Consider the following 17500-nt stretch of genomic DNA (forward strand, 5'->3'; position numbering starts at 1 on the left):
ATATGGAAAAGAATACACGGTGGCAATTAAGTTGGAAGGAGAAGACAAAGTGACGACAATGGAACTACTAAGAGCAATTAAGGAGGAGTGTGGAGAGGTGGTGGGATGCCGAATGAAAGGAGAAAAAGAAGTACGAAATTACGATGAGAAATGAAAGAGGAAAAGAACGGTTAATGGATGGATTGCGAATAAAGGACACAAGGATTCTGGCGAGAGACATTAATGTGAAGGAATTGGTGGTGTCTTTTATGAATCTCCCAGTATACGTAGAAGATGGTGTGATACTGAGCAAGCTGAGAAGCTGGGGAGGTGGCGGCCGTCTCGGAGATAAGGAGGAGTTTGGCCAGGAACGGAGGTGGTTGACGGGACACGTTTCTGCAAGGTCAAGTTCACAGAAAAAGTGACATCATTACCTTATTCTACAAGAATTGAGACGTTGGAGGGAGCAGAATATTTCAGGGTCATTCATGACAAACAGGTCAGAGTGTGTCGTATGTGTATCCAACCCGGCACATAGTTAAAGACTGCCCGGAATTTCAGTGTTTTAAGTGTGGCAATCAAGGACACTATGCGAGAGAATGTGATGGAGAGAAGGAAAGGAATTTTTTGTGGTGGATGCAGAAAGAGATTGGCGGAGTGCAACTGTGGAGAGGCTAGGGATGAAGAGGGAGTCAAACAATATTCGAGGAAGCAGTGGTATTGTCGCAAGAAGGAGAAGAAGATGGAGGAGAGGGACGTGGTGGAAGGTGGACAGACGGAGGAAGGAAGAAGGAAGAAGGACCAGAAGATAAATGAAATTGGGCAGGAGAGATGGAGGAGGGAGGGACTGGGGGGAAGCACGGGGGGACTCACAGGTTTTGGGGGAAAGCACAGCACTAACAAGTAGCTTGGGGGTGAAGAAATGGAGGGGGTTATGGAGTTGATGACAATACCAGAGACGGCGATGAGCACAGGGAGCACAACGACTATACCAGAAGTGGAGATGAATACGGAGCACAACGGAGGTGGATGCCAAGAGGAGTTGGCTGGATAACATGGATTTGGAGGAGATATCAGACACGGAGGATGGGGAAAGATGGAAAGAACGAGGGAAGGATACAGGAAGAGGAAGCGGTGGGAAGAGGGGAGAGAGAGGGTGGAAGAAGAAAGAAACTGGATAACAGGTAGAGGATAATGAAATTATATTTTATTATTTTATTATTTATTAGAATGGTCAATATAATGTCAATAAATGCAAATGGTTTGAGAACAATGGAAAATTTAATAGAATAGTCCAAATGAAGAATTCAGATATTTTATGTATTCAAGAAACACATTGGGATGATGTTTGTGTTTTAGAAGTAAAAAAAATATGGAGGGATTTTATTTATGTAAACAATGGCAGAGGGAATTCAAGTGGGGTTGCAATTTTAATAAGGAAGGATGTAGTAGAAAATGTGAAGAAGATATATAATGATAATAATGGGAGGATTTTAATTTTGGATTTTGAATATATGAATAGGGTTTTAGGATTATAAATATTTATGCGCCGAATAATGAGATAGAGCGAAGGAATTTATTTTTTAGAATTAGGAAATGGTGCAAGGGTAACTGTATTTTAGTTGGGGATTTTAATGTTAAAATGAATAGATTAGATATGTCAAGGGGAGCTATTTTTAGAAATGATCGACGAGGGGTTTTAAGGAAGATTATGTGTGAAAACAATCTGATTGATATATGGAGAGACGAGAACCCGAACAAGAGAGGATTTTCTAGAAGGCAGGTGGTTTTAGGGAGTTAAAACACACGGATAGATCTGGTTTTAGTAAATGAAGGTTAAGGAATTTTATGAAGGATATTAATTATATTTTTACAACTTTTAGTGATCATGCTGGGTTAACATTTTCGGTGGGGTTAGATAAGGAAAGAAAGGGGGAATATGGTGCATGAATGCAGGGTATCTAGGTGATGAAGATTATGGAATACAGCTTAAATCTTTGATAGAACATGAAATGGAGGATAAGCAAAAAGGGAATGATAAATGCCAGTGGTGGGAAAATGTAAAGAAAAATTAAAGGTTTTAGTATTAGATATGCAAGGAAGAAGAGGAGTAGGATGACAAGAGAAGAACATTTTAAGAGCAAAATTGAATGAAGAAATGAGGAAATGTGATATTGATCCTATTTATAATATTGAAAGGTTTTAGATTTAAAGGCACAATTGAGCAAATGTGAAATAGATAAGTGTAAGGGGGCATCTATTAGAAGTAGGGCAAAGTATGTGTTGGAAGGGGGGAAAAATGCACGTCTTTTTTTCTTGGTTTAGAAAAACTAAACAGACAAAATCATATATTAGTGAGATAGAAAATGTAAAGGGTGAAGTGGTAAATGATTATGTTGAGATATTAGAAACTGTACAGAATTTTTATAAGGATTTATTTAAGAAGGGGAGTGGATGAGGGGTGTGTAAAGGAGATTTTAGGTAGTGTGGATGTGCAAATTGGTGTTGAGGATAAGCAAAGATGTGATAGGAAGATAACAGTGGATGAAGTGAAAGATGCAATTAAGGGTTTACAAATAAATAAAAGTCCTGGAGAAGATGGACTAATTGCAGAGTTTTATAAAATGTATGAAAGTTTTTTAGTACCGATTTTAATGGAAGTGTATCAATATATGGAAGATAATAATACTGTTTCAGACTCCATGGTGACAGGGCTGATATCGATTTTATATAAAAATAAGGGGAGCAAATTAAAATTGGAGAATTATAGGCCAATTAGTTTATTAAACTCAGATTATAAGATTTTAGCTAAGATATTGGCAAATAGGATGAAGATGGTTTTAAATGATATTATAGCACCTACACAAAATTATAGTGTGCCTGGAAGAGACATAGCTGATACTATTATTACACTTAGAGATGTGATAAATAAAATGAATAGCGATAAGAGAGGGGAATTGTTTTAAGTATAGATTTTAATAAAGCTTTTGACAGGGTGGAACATGATTTTATGTTTAGGGTACTGGAAAAATATGGGTTTGGAAACAGAATAATAGGATGGATAAAATTATTATATAGAAAGGCAAAAAGTAGGGTAAAATGTAATGGGGTTTTAACAGATTATTTTATTCTTGAGAGATCGGTGAGACAGGGGTGCCCTTTATCAGCATTATTGTATGTTTTATCGGTAGAACCCTTAGCGGCATACCTTAAAAAAGATAATTTTATAAATTGTGTAGAGACTCCGCAAGGAGGTTTTAGTTTAATTCATCAATATGCAGACGATACCACAATAACAGTTAGAGATGAGGGAAGTGTTAAAAGGGTGATGGAGTGTTTTAAAGTATATGAGCAAGCCTCAGGAGCAAAAGTGAATATGGAGAAGTCAGTAATAATGTATGTTGGGAAGATTAATGAGGGGACTTTTCCTTTTAAAATGGTAAATGATTATTTTAAGGTGTTAGGTGTGTTTTTAGGGCTGAAGGAACAGGAAGCTAGGGATCTGACATGGAGTGGTGTAATGAATAAAGTTAGAAAGGTGGTAAATATGTGGAGGGGGGAGGTCTTTGAAATTAAAAGGAAAGTAATTGTTGTAAATTCCTTGCTGATGTCAATTTTTATTCATGTCATGAATGTTTTAGACGTACCAGAATGGGTTTTATCGGAAATAAATAAGATTATAGTTGATTTTTATGGGATGGGAAAGGTGCGAAAATTTCTTTTAAAACTTTGATTGCAGGTTATGAGGAGGGGGTTTGAAGTTGGTGGATTTAAATGTGAGGAAAAAGCAATTAGAGTCAAAATGGTACGTAAATATTTATATGGTGAATTAGATTATGGATGGAAAAGATTTTTAAGGAGTATTTGCAGGAGGTTGGGAGGATGGGGGACAATGGTTTATTGATGTGTATGAAAAAGGAAATGTTAGGTAATATACCTTTTTGTTTTATAGAGAAGTGTTTGAGGCTTGGGGGGAGTTTTTACCAAATATTTATTATGAGTGTACCATTTTAGACAATATTTTAAATCAGCCAATTTTTTTAAATCCCAAGATACAGTATAATAATAAGATGTTGTTTTGTAAATATTTTATGAGGGCTGGGATGAGACAGATTGGGGACATTTTATATGAGGTCATTCCGGGGTTCCTTCCATGTCAGGCAATATTTGATAATGTGGATGAAGAAAATGATGAAATAAGTAGAACTACTGTGGAGAACATGTATAAGAGAATATTAGGATGTCTTCCTGGGGAGTGGGGTGTTTTAATAAATAAAGAGGTGGCTACAAGAGCTAAGGGTTTACCGGTTTTATATTATGAAAGTAATGGGAAGAAGTATGATTTGTCAGGTTTGAAAGTTAAAAAGGTTTATGAAAAATGTATTTTAAGAGAGATAAAAACTCCTGCTTCGGAAAAAGTGTGGTCTAGGGTGTTTGCAAATATAGATGTGAAATCAATATGGAAGAATGTAAATGTAAAATATAATTCTATAGAATGTGAAGACAATGATTTTAAATTGAAACATAATAGGATTTTTTACGAACGTGGTTTTACATCAAATAAATAGAGATGTTAAAAGGGAATGTGATATTTGTGGTACGGGGGTGGAAAATTTTATGCACTTTTTTGTTGAATGTAGTAGATTAGAAGAGTTTCATAAGTTTTTAAAGGGGATTTTAGTACAACATTGGGGAGAAGAGATTGTTGCTGGGGTTGAGTGGAGGAGGTTGTTTCTTTTGGTTTAACTGGGAAAAGCAAAGTTTTTAATTTTAATTTGATGAATTTTGTTCTTAGTCATGCCAGATACGCTGTAAGACTAAGAAGGAATTTGGGACATTATGAAGGGAAAATTGTGAGTATGGAGGTTTTATTTAGAAGTATTTTAGAGAAAGATATAGAAGTCATATATAAATATGGTGAATGTAATTTTGAAAAATTGTTTGTGTGGGGGAGCACTTTTATTGAAATTGAGTCGAATGGAAAACTTGGTTTTAATTATTAATTGGTTTTGGTGGATGATTGGGTTTTTTTAGGTTTTCTTTTCTTTTCTTTTTTGATTTTGTAAAAGGATGAATTGTTCATCCTTTTTTATAATTGATTGAATGTTGAAAATATTATGTGTTTTTTTCATAATAAAAGAAAAAAAAAAAAGTACGCCTGATCTCGTCTGATCTCGGAAGCTAAGCAGGGTCGGGCCTGGTTAGTACTTGGATGGGAGACCGCCTGGGAATACCAGGTGCTGTAAGCATTTTGTCAACTCTTTGTCCGTTTTTTCCCACAAGGCTGAAATATGTGCCCTCGCTTTGAAATAAGTAAGCAAGGTTAGTTTGTATTTCATCCAACAATCTGTGCTACAAATTATGGCTACAGTATATGCAATTTTTCCACATTTTGAGTGACACAAAGATTCTTATCTAAATGGTGAAAATGCAACAGCTGTTAATCAGACTCACTTTGACTTTATATAGTGCACCAAGAGATAGTTTCTTGCTTACGGCCACACTGGCCTGAGTACGCCTGATCTCGTCTGATCTCGGAAGCTAAGCAGGGTCGGGCCTGGTTAGTACTTGGATGGGAGACCGCCTGGGAATACCAGGTGCTGTAAGCATTTGTCAACTCTTTGTCCGTTTTTTCCCACAAGGCTGAAATATGTGCCCTCGCTTTGAAATAAGTAAGCAAGGTTAGTTTGTATTTCATCCAACAATCTGTGCTACAAATTATGGCTACAGTATATGCAATTTTGAGTGACACAAAGATTCTTATCTAAATGGTGAAAATGCAACAGCTGTTAATCAGACTCACTTTGACTTTATATAGTGCACCAAGAGATAGTTTCTCGCTTACGGCCACACTGTCCTGAGTACGCCTGATCTCGTCTGATCTCGAAGCTAAGCAGGGTCGGGCCTGGTTAGTACTTGGATGGGAGACCGCCTGGGAATACCAGGTGCTGTAAGCATTTTGTCAACTCTTTGTCCGTTTTTTCCCACAAGGCTGAAATATGTGCCCTCGCTTTGAAATAAGTAAGCAAGGTTAGTTTGTATTTCATCCAACAATCTGTGCTACAAATTATGGCTACAGTATATGCAATTTTGAGTGACACAAAGATTCTTATCTAAATGGTGAAAATGCAACAGCTGTTAATCAGACTCACTTTGACTTTATATAGTGCACCAAGAGATAGTTTCTCGCTTACGGCCACACTGTCCTGAGTACGCCTGATCTCGTCTGATCTCAGAAGCTAAGCAGGGTCGGGCCTGGTTAGTACTTGGATGGGAGACCGCCTGGGAATACCAGGTGCTGTAAGCATTTTGTCAACTCTTTGTCCGTTTTTTCCCACAAGGCTGAAATATGTGCCCTCGCTTTGAAATAAGTAAGCAAGGTTAGTTTGTATTTCATCCAACAATCTGTGCTACAAATTATGGCTACAGTATATGCAATTTTTTCCACATTTTGAGTGACACAAAGATTCTTATCTAAATGGTGAAAATGCAACAGCTGTTAATCAGACTCACTTTGACTTTATATAGTGCACCAAGAGATAGTTTCTCGCTTACGGCCACACTGGCCTGAGTACGCATTTCCTGATTGGAGAAGTGACGACAGGTGCGAGTGTCTGAGCTGTGAGTGAGTGTTTGCTGGAGAGTGTTTGCTCGAGAGCTATTTTTGTTAATTAATTGGTTTTTGCAAGATAATTTATTATTTTCTTTAGTTGAATAGTTTAAAGTTTGGTTATTCTTCCCCCTTGCAGTTTTTCTGCTTGGGGGAGAGTTTTTTTGGGATTTATTTTTATCATGACGGACAACAAGGAAAAGACAAACGGAATGGACAAAGACAACGAAAAGGCGCAACGGAAGAAAAATGAAGATAACGAAGGAATGAAATATGGAAAAGAATACACGGTGGCAATTAAGTTGGAAGGAGAAGACAAAGTGACGACAATGGAACTACTAAGAGCAATTAAGGAGGAGTGTGGAGAGGTGGTGGGATGCCGAATGAAAGGAGAAAAGAAGTACGAAATTACGATGAGAAATGAAAGAGGAAAAGAACGGTTAATGGATGGATTGCGAATAAAGGACACAAGGATTCTGGCGAGAGACATTAATGTGAAGGAATTGGTGGTGTCTTTTATGAATCTCCCAGTATACGTAGAAGATGGTGTGATACTGAGCAAGCTGAGTAGCTGGGGAGTGGCGGCCGTCTCGGAGATAAGGAGGAGAGTTTGGCCAGGAACGGAGGTGGTTGACGGGACACGTTTCTGCAAGGTCAAGTTCACAGAAAAAGTGACATCATTACCTTATTCTACAAGAATTGAGACGTTGGAGGGAGCAGAATATTTCAGGGTCATTCATGACAAACAGGTCAGAGTGTGTCGTATGTGTATCCAACCCGGGCACATAGTTAAAGACTGCCCGAATTTCAGTGTTTTAAGTGTGGCAATCAAGGACACTATGCGAGAGAATGTGATGGAGAGAAGGAAAGGAATTTTGTGGTGGATGCAGAAAGAGATTGGCGGAGTGCAACTGTGGAGAGGTAGGGATGAAGAGGGGAGTCAAACAATATTCGAGGAAGCAGTGGTATTGTCGCAAGAAGGAGAAGAAGATGGAGGAGAGGACGTGGTGGAAGGTGGACAGACGGAGGAAGGAAGAAGGAAGAAGGACCAGAAGATAAATGAAATTGGGCAGGAGGAGGGGGAGTGGACTGGGGGAAGCACGGGGGACTCACAGGTTTTGGGGAAAGCACAGCACTAACAAGTAGCTCGGGGGTGAAGAAATGGAGGGGGTTATGGAGTTGATGACAATACCAGAGACGGCGATGAGCACAGGGAGCACAACGACTATACCAGAAGTGGAGATGAATACGGGGAGCACAACGGAGGTGGATGCCAAGAGTGGGAGTTGGCTGGATAACATGGATTTGGAGGAGATATCAGACACGGAGGATGGGGAAAAGATGGAAAGAACGAGGGAAGGATACAGGAAGAGGAAAGCGGTGGGAAGAGGGGGAGAGAGAGGGTGGAAGAAGAAAGAAACTGGATAACAGGTAGAGGATAATGAAATTATATTTTATTATTTTATTATTTATTAGAATGGTCAATATAATGTCAATAAATGCAAATGGTTTGAGAACAATGGGAAAATTTAATAGAATAGTCCAAATGAAGAATTCAGATATTTTATGTATTCAAGAAACACATTGGGATGATGTTTGTGTTTTAGAAGTAAAAAAAATATGGAGGGATTTTATTTATGTAAACAATGGCAGAGGGAATTCAAGTGGGGTTGCAATTTTAATAAGGAAGGATGTAGTAGAAAATGTGAAGAAGATATATAATGATAATAATGGGAGGATTTTAATTTTGGATTTTGAATATATGAATAGGGTTTTTAGGATTATAAATATTTATGCGCCGAATAATGAGATAGAGCGAAGGAATTTATTTTTAGAATTAGGGAAATGGTGCAAGGGTAACTGTATTTTAGTTGGGGATTTTAATGTTAAAATGAATAGATTAGATATGTCAAGGGGAGCTATTTTTAGAAATGACGTATCGAGGGGGGTTTTAAGGAAGATTATGTGTGAAAACAATCTGATTGATATATGGAGAGACGAGAACCCGAACAAGAGAGGATTTTCTAGAAGGCAGGTGGTTTTAGGGGAGTTAAAACAGACACGGATAGATCTGGTTTTAGTAAATGAAGGGTTAAGGAATTTTATGAAGGATATTAATTATATTTTTACAACTTTTAGTGATCATGCTGGGTTAACATTTTCGGTGGGGTTAGATAAGGAAAGGAAAGGGGGGGGAATATGGTGCATGAATGCAGGGTATCTAGGTGATGAAGATTATGGAATACAGCTTAAATCTTTGATAGAACATGAAATGGAGGATAAGCAAAAAGGGAATGATAAATGCCAGTGGTGGGAAAATGTAAAGAAAAAAATTAAAGGTTTTAGTATTAGATATGCAAGGAAGAAGAGGAGTAGGATGACAAGAGAAGAACATTTTTTAAGAGCAAAATTGAATGAAGAAATGAGGAAATGTGATATTGATCCTATTTATAATATTGAAAGGTTTTTAGATTTAAAGGCACAATTGAGCAAATGTGAAATAGATAAGTGTAAGGGGGCATCTATTAGAAGTAGGGCAAAGTATGTGTTGGAGGGGAAAAATGTACGTCTTTTTTCTTGGTTTAGAGAAAACTAAACAGACAAAATCATATATTAGTGAGATAGAAAATGTAAAGGGTGAAGTGGTAAATGATTATGTTGAGATATTAGAAACCGTACAGAATTTTTATAAGGATTTATTTAAGAAGGGGGAGGTGGATGAGGGGTGTGTAAAGGAGATTTTAGGTAGTGTGGATGTGCAAATTGGTGTTGAGGATAAGCAAAGATGTGATAGGAAGATAACAGTGGATGAAGTGAAAGATGCAATTAAGGGTTTACAAATAAATAAAAGTCCTGGAGAAGATGGACTAATTGCAGAGTTTTATAAAATGTATGAAAGTTTTTAGCACCGATTTTAATGGAAGTGTATCAATATATGGAAGATAATAATACTGTTTCAGACTCCATGGTGACAGGGCTGATATCGATTTTATATAAAAATAAGGGGAGCAAATTAAAATTGGAGAATTATAGGCCAATTAGTTTATTAAACTCAGATTATAAGATTTTAGCTAAGATATTGGCAAATAGGATGAAGATGGTTTTAAATGATATTATAGCACCTACACAAAATTATAGTGTGCCTGGAAGAGACATAGCTGATACTATTATTACACTTAGAGATGTGATAAATAAAATGAATAGCGATAAGAGAGGGGAATTGTTTTAAGTATAGATTTTAATAAAGCTTTTGACAGGGTGGAACATGATTTTATGTTTAGGGTACTGGAAAAATATGGGTTTGGAAACAGAATAATAGGATGGATAAAATTATTATATAGAAAGGCAAAAAGTAGGGTAAAATGTAATGGGGTTTTAACAGATTCTTTTATTCTTGAGAGATCGGTGAGACAGGGTGCCCTTTATCAGCATTATTGTATGTTTTATCGGTAGAACCCTTAGCGGCATACCTTAAAAAAGATAATTTTATAAATTGTGTAGAGACTCCGCAAGGAGGTTTTAGTTTAATTCATCAATATGCAGACGATACCACAATAACAGTTAGAGATGAGGGAAGTGTTAAAAGGGTGATGGAGTGTTTTAAAGTATATGAGCAAGCCTCAGGAGCAAAAGTGAATATGGAGAAGTCAGTAATAATGTATGTTGGGAAGATTAATGAGGGGACTTTTCCTTTTAAAATGGTAAATGATTATTTTAAGGTGTTAGGTGTGTTTTTAGGGCTGAAGGAACAGGAAGCTAGGGATCTGACATGGAGTGGTGTAATGAATAAAGTTAGAAAGGTGGTAAATATGTGGAGGGGAGGTCTTTGAAATTAAAAGGGAAAGTAATTGTTGTAAATTCCTTGCTGATGTCAATTTTTATTCATGTCATGAATGTTTTAGACGTACCAGAATGGGTTTTATCGGAAATAAATAAGATTATAGTTGATTTTTATGGGATGGGAAAGGTGCGAAAATTTCTTTTAAAACTTTGATTGCAGGTTATGAGGAGGGGGTTTGAAGTTGGTGGATTTAAATGTGAGGAAAAAAAAAGCAATTAGAGTCAAAATGGTACGTAAATATTTATATGGTGAATTAGATTATGGATGGAAAAGATTTTTTAAGGAGTATTTGCAGGAGGTTGGGAGGATGGGGACAATGGTTTATTGATGTGTATGAAAAAGGAAATGTTAGGTAATATACCTTTGTTTTATAGAGAAGTGTTTGAGGCTTGGGGGGAGTTTTTACCAAATATTTATTATGAGTGTACCATTTTAGACAATATTTTAAATCAGCCAATTTTTTTAAATCCCAAGATACAGTATAATAATAAGATGTTGTTTTGTAAATATTTTATGAGGGCTGGGATGAGACAGATTGGGGACATTTTATATGAGGTCATTCCGGGGTTCCTTCCATGTCAGGCAATATTTGATAATGTGGATGAAGAAAATGATGAAATAAGTAGAACTACTGTGGAGAACATGTATAAGAGAATATTAGGATGTCTTCCTGGGGAGTGGGGTGTTTTAATAAATAAAGAGGTGGCTACAAGAGCTAAGGGTTTACCGGTTTTATATTATGAAAGTAATGGGAAGAAGTATGATTTGTCAGGTTTGAAAGTTAAAAAGGTTTATGAAAAATGTATTTTAAGAGAGATAAAAACTCCTGCTTCGGAAAAAGTGTGGTCTAGGGTGTTTGCAAATATAGATGTGAAATCAATATGGAAGAATGTAAATGTAAAATATAATTCTATAGAATGTGAAGACAATGATTTTAAATTGAAACATAATAGGATTTTTCAACTCTTTGTGGTTTTACATCAAATAAATAGAGATGTTAAAAGGGAATGTGATATTTGTGGTACGGGGTGGAAAATTTTATGCACTTTTTTGTTGAATGTAGTAGATTAGAAGAGTTTCATAAGTTTTTAAAGGGGATTTAGTACAACATTGGGGAGAAGAGATTGTTGCTGGGGTTGAGTGGAGGAGGTTGTTTCTTTTTGGTTTAACTGGGAAAAGCAAAGTTTTTAATTTTAATTTGATGAATTTTGTTTACGCCTGATCTCGTCTGATCTCGGAAGCTAAGCAGGGTCGGGCCTGGTTAGTACTTGGATGGGAGACCGCCTGGGAATACCAGGTGCTGTAAGCATTTTGTCAACTCTTTGTCCGTTTTTTCCCACAAGGCTGAAATATGTGCCCTCGCTTTGATATGTGCCCTCGCTTTGAAATAAGTAAGCAAGGTTAGTTTGTATTTCATCCAACAATCTGTGCTACAAATTATGGCTACAGTATATGCAATTTTTTTGTATTTCCAGTGACACAAAAAGATTCTTATCTAAATGGTGAAAATGCAACAGCTGTTAATCAGACTCACTTTGACTTTATATAGTGCACCAAGAGATAGTTTCTCGCTTACGGCCACACTGTCCTGAGTACGCCCCTTTTGGAAGTTTCAGGAAGTGAGTGAGCAGCAGGTGTTTGAATTGTTTGGAGAGAAAAAAATCGTTTTTTGGTTTTTGTTGTTCATAAACTTTAAGTGAGGAAGTTTGTGTTGGGAGTGTAGTTTATTGTAAATAGTTGCGTTTTTATCCCCCAACGGCGTCAGCTGTTTGGGGGATTCTACGTAAAATAACCGGACGGATTCAATGGCTTCGACATCAAGAATAACAACAACAACGAGAATGGACAACGGAGAAAAAAGAGCGTCGAATGAAGAGTTGAGGAGAAGAAAATATGAGAAAGTACTGACGGTGAACGTGGAAGTTATTGGTGAAGAAAAAATAACAACGATGGAATTGCTGAGAGGAATCAAAGAAGTATGCGGAACGATTTTGGGATGTAGAACGAAAGACAGAAATAAGTACGAAATAACCATGTCACACGAGAGGGGAAAAGAAAGACTAATAGACGGGCTAAAAATAAAGAGCTGTCAAGTCATGGCGAAAGAACTGGGGAACGATGAACTTGTGGTGTCCTTTTTGAACTTGCCGGCATATATTACGGACGAGGAAATATATGAGAAATTACAAGGATGGAAAGTGAATGCGACAACACCAATCAAGAGAAGGATGTGGCCAGGAACGGACATTGTGGATGGGACGAGATTTTGTAAAGTGAAGTTTACGGACAGTGTGCAATCATTGCCTTACTCAACAAAGTTCAATACAGTAGAGGGATTTGAATATTTCCGAGTGATCCACGATAACCAAGTTAAGGTATGTAGACTTTGTATTCAACCGGGACACATACTTAAAGAATGTCCAGAATTTATATGTCATAAATGTGGTGAACAAGGGCATTATGCCAGGGAATGTTCGAACATTGGTGATATGTGTAGAAGGTGTGACAGACCTAAGGGCAGATGTAAATGTAAAAGGTGAATGATGTCTTATTTCTGCAAACAATAGACCTCATTACTGAAGAAGATGACGAGAGTGTGGCTATGGAGAGAGGGGAAGAGAGTGATATGGAAAGTGTGTCGCAGGTTATTGCAGAGACAACTATAGATGTGCTTGGAGAGTTTGTAATTCCTTCTGGCAGTACTCGAGACGCAGTCTTGGTCTCTACTGCTGACACGGTGGAGCAGCAGCACAAGATTGGTGAATTAGATACACAGGTAGAGATGGTGCAAGGTGCTTCTCAGGTACCTGAACCTGCTTTAATCCTGTGTGAAAATAACACCAAAGTGAATGCTGAGTCCACTAGAGTTGATGGCACGGTTAAAGCGCATTTTACAAAAGGCTTGAATGTTGCTCCTCTCATAAGTCCAAGTCATGAGTCGGACGAAGAAATAGATGGTGAGGATTTTCAGTTGTTTGCTAGAAATAAGAGATCATTGACGAAAGGTAGGGAGGTGATGGGATCTGGTAAAAGAAAAAGTCAATGTTGAAATGACGTGTTTTTCTTTGACTATATTTCTACATACATTAACAATGGTTAAAGTTGCATCACTAAATGGGAACAGTCTGAGAAATATGAACAAATTGGAGCAGGTTTTAGTGTCTGTGAAAGCGGACATGTGGTGTTTTCAAGAGACTAATTGGACAGACTCCAAAATGTTGGAGATTAAGAGCAAATGGTCTGAGTTAATATTTTGTAGTCATGGAAGTGAAAAAACATGTGGAGTGGCTATTTTGGTTAAAAATGATGTGGTTCAAAATGTCAAGCAGGTATATGCAGATAATCAGGGCAGACTTATTGTTATTGAGTTTGAAGTGCAAAATGTCATTTTTCGTTTAATTAATGTTTATGCTTCGAATATTGAATCGGAAAGGAGAGATATGTTTAATAACCTAAGATCACTGTGTTCAGAAAATTGTATACTGGTAGGAGATTTTAACGTGAAGTGCACTAGAATGGATGTCTCGAGATGTGATAGCTTCAGACATGATTCGTCTAGAAATGCTTTATGGGAATTAATGAAAAATGAGAATCTTGTAGATATATGGAGGGCTGAAAATTTAAATAGAAGAGTGTTTTCGAGAAGGCAGGTGGTGTTAAATGAACTAAAACAAAGCAGAATTGATTTATGTTTAGTAAAAGAAGATGTGATACAGCAGGTTCAGAAGATGTCATATAATTTTACAGCATACAGTGATCATGCAGTTATGTCATTCCAGATAGGTTTTGCTGTGGAGATGAGAGGGGGAGGTGTCTGGTGTTTAAATGCCAGTCTGTTAAAGGAGGAAAGTTATATAAAGGAAATTGTTGAATGTATCGAAGGTGAAATGTCTAACGTACTGTTAAAGGAGAATGTGTGTTTATGGTGGGAGGAAGTGAAGGTTAAAGTAAAAAACAGGAGTATTAGATACTCCAAAAATCGTAACCGTGTAGATAAGTTGAAAGAAAAAATGCTTAGAAATAGGATGTTACATGAACTTGAAAAGGCAGATGCTGATCCAGACTATGATGTAGTGAACTATTTGAAAATCCATGCAGAGCTAGGGTTTTATGAAAAAAAGAAATGTTTCGGTGCTATTGTTAGGAGTAAGGCACAGTATGCCTTGGAGGGAGAGAAATGTACTTCCTTTTTTCTGGGGCTTGAAAAACGAAAGCAATTTAAGAGTTATATTGTGGAATTGGAAAATGAAAAAGGTGTAAAGGTAAATGATTTTGTTGACATCGTAGATTCAGTTGAATCCTTTTACAGAAATCTTTATAAAAAGAATGATGTTGATAAAGTGTGTGTTGAAAAAGTGTTGGAGAAAATCAGTGCCAAAGTATCTCAGACAGATAGAAGGATGTGTGATGAAGAGATTTCAATTATAGAAATCAAGGAAGCAATTGAGAATACTCAAGGAAATAAAAGTCCAGGTTTGGATGGTTTAACAAATGAATTCTATAAAGTTTTTGTGGATATTTTGGCACCCATTTTATTGAAGGTTTTTCAGTATATGGAAGAGAATAAGGAAATCCCTGAGTCTATGTCAATTGGTATGTTAACCATCTTATTTAAAAATAGAGGCAGTAGGTTACAGCTAGAAAATTATAGGCCTATTAGTCTTCTAAATTCAGATTATAAAATACTGACTAAAGTTTTAGCTAATAGGATGAAAAAGGTGATTGGAAGTATTATTACATCAACACAAGCCTACGGAATACCTGGAAGAGATGTTGCAGATATAATTTGTACAATTAGAGATGTTGTTAATCATATGAAAAATGAAGGTGGTATAGTTTTAAGTTTAGATTTTAAGAAAGCTTTTGATAAAGTGGAACATAGTTTTCTGCTACAGACTTTGGAGAGGTTTGGTTTCGGACCAAAATTTGTATCTTGGATTAACTTGTTGTATAGTAGAGCAAAAAGTTGTGTTAAATGTAACGGAGTGTTAACAGATACATTCCCTATAGAGAGGTCAGTAAGGCAGGGTTGTCCTTTGTCAGCTCTATTGTACAGTGTTTCTACGGAACCTTTAGCTGTTTTAATACTTGGAGACAAAGAGGTGAGGGGTGTTGGAATCCCAGGTGGTGATGTCAGTGTTATACATCAGTATGCTGATGACACTACTTTTACTGTGAAGGATGTAGGTAGCATTGAAAGCATTATGAAAATCATAGATATCTACTGTAAGGCATCAGGGGCTGAAGTTAATATAGAGAAGACAGAAATTATGTTTTTGGGGGATATTAATGCAAATAAGTGTGAGATTCCATTTAAGGTAGCTAAGGATTTTATGAAGGTGCTGGGCGTAAATATTGGTGTAAAGGAGAAAGAGGCAAGGGATATAACTTGGACGGGGATTCTCAATAAAATCAAGCTAACTTTGAATTTCTGGAAAAATAGAAAATTAAAGTTAAAAGGTAAAGTAATTGTTGTAAATGCTTTGGTATCATCTAAACTTGTGTATATTTTGGGAGTTCTAGACATGCCAGAGTGGGTTATAAATGAATTGAATAATGTGGTGTCTAATTTTATATGGGATGGTAAAGGTGTTAGAATTGCGCAGAAAACATTGATAGCAGACTATGATGATGGAGGTTTAAAACTTGTAGATTTTGACATTAAAAGAAAAGCTATGAGGATAAAAACAGTAAAGAAATATTTGTATGGCAGCTTAGATTATGGCTGGAAACAATTTTTCAAAGTCTATTTGGATGAGAGTGGTGGATGTGAAGATAATGGTTTGTTGATGGGTCTTAAAAGGAAAATGTGGGAAAAGGTACCAGATTTTTATAAAGAAGTGCTAAATGCATGGGCAGAGTTGTTGCCTAATGTGTATTATGAGTGTGGGCATATTGACCTAATTATGAATCATCCTGTTTTTCTGAATGAGAAAATTAAGTACGAAGAAAAGGTGTTATATAGTGAAGTATTTATGAGTGCAGGTCTTAGACAAATAAAAGACTACACATATGAGGTAATTCCAGGTTTTTTTCCTGAAGAAGCTATTTTTGATACCATCCATGAATGGGATGTAGAGGTGGGTAGGGGAACAGTGAAGAATATGTACGAGAAGATAAAAGAAAGTATACCAAATACATGGGTGGATTTAATCAATAGTGAAGTTGTTAGAGAAGATTTATTTGTCTTTCCTAATTTATTTATTGGAAACAGTAAGGAGAAGGCTCATTTATCTAGTATCCCGGTGAAAAAATTCTATAAAATAATGGTAGAGAAAAATGTGAAAAGGCCAGCTGCGGAGAAAGTTTGGAAAGGAATTTTTCCAACTTTGGACGTAAAAAAGATATGGAAAACTTTAAATGTAAAATACAATAGTATGGAATGTGAAAGTAATGATTTTAAAATAAGGCATAATCGTATATATACAAAGGTGGTGTTACATCAAATCAATAGGGAAATAAAAAGAGAATGTGATCTATGTGGTGAGTTACCGGAAAATTTAATACATTTGTTTGTGGAATGTGAGGAATTAAAAGATTTCTTTTGTAAGGTAAAGGGAATGATACATAGAAACTGGAAGGGTGATATTTTGAAAAAATATGTGTGGAATGAATTGGTGTTATTTGGCGTGGCTGGTAAATGTGAGGGTGTTAATGTTGTTTTGTTGAATGTTGTTTTGAGTTTTGTGAGGTATGCTATTTTTTGTAGGAGAAATTATGCTTTCTTTGAGGGGAAGAGGGTAAGGGTGTGGGATATTTTTGTAGTATTGTTGAAGAAGCATATAGATATGTTTCATTATTATGGAAGTGAATGGTTTGATGAAGCTTTTGTGGAAGGGAGTGGGTTGATTTCAAGGGTGGAGGGTGGAAGAATTACTTATCATTTTTGAAAGTATTGGTATGTTAATTTCCTTTTGGTTTTTATAGTTGATTGGTAAGTTGATTTCAACATGCCTGTTTTGTGAGATTAGAATTTATGTTATGTTTTTATTATGTTTTTGTTTTATTTTAGTTATTTGAGTTCTTTGATTTGATAGGGGGTGAATTGTTCACCTGCCTATGTTAGTCTT

At 36.4% G+C, this 17500-nt stretch overlaps 2 non-coding genes and 1 pseudogene across 2 annotated transcripts; all 3 read left to right on the forward strand.

The window, feature by feature from the left end:
* The first annotated feature begins 5469 nt into the window (after window positions 1-5469).
* Window positions 5470-5588, forward strand: LOC135572320 (5S ribosomal RNA). Its single transcript, XR_010464212.1, has one exon. It is a non-coding gene; the product is annotated as a 5S ribosomal RNA (ribosomal RNA).
* A 230-nt stretch (window positions 5589-5818) lies between these two features.
* On the forward strand, window positions 5819-5936 carry LOC135572248 (5S ribosomal RNA; annotated as a pseudogene).
* A 231-nt stretch (window positions 5937-6167) lies between these two features.
* LOC135572217 (5S ribosomal RNA) lies at window positions 6168-6286 on the forward strand. The gene has a single exon (XR_010464133.1). It is a non-coding gene; the product is annotated as a 5S ribosomal RNA (ribosomal RNA).
* The last annotated feature ends 11214 nt before the right edge of the window (window positions 6287-17500 follow it).

Source organism: Oncorhynchus nerka, linkage group LG1, assembly GCF_034236695.1.
Source record: "Oncorhynchus nerka isolate Pitt River linkage group LG1, Oner_Uvic_2.0, whole genome shotgun sequence".
In the NCBI taxonomy this organism is placed as follows: Eukaryota; Metazoa; Chordata; class Actinopteri; order Salmoniformes; family Salmonidae; genus Oncorhynchus; species Oncorhynchus nerka.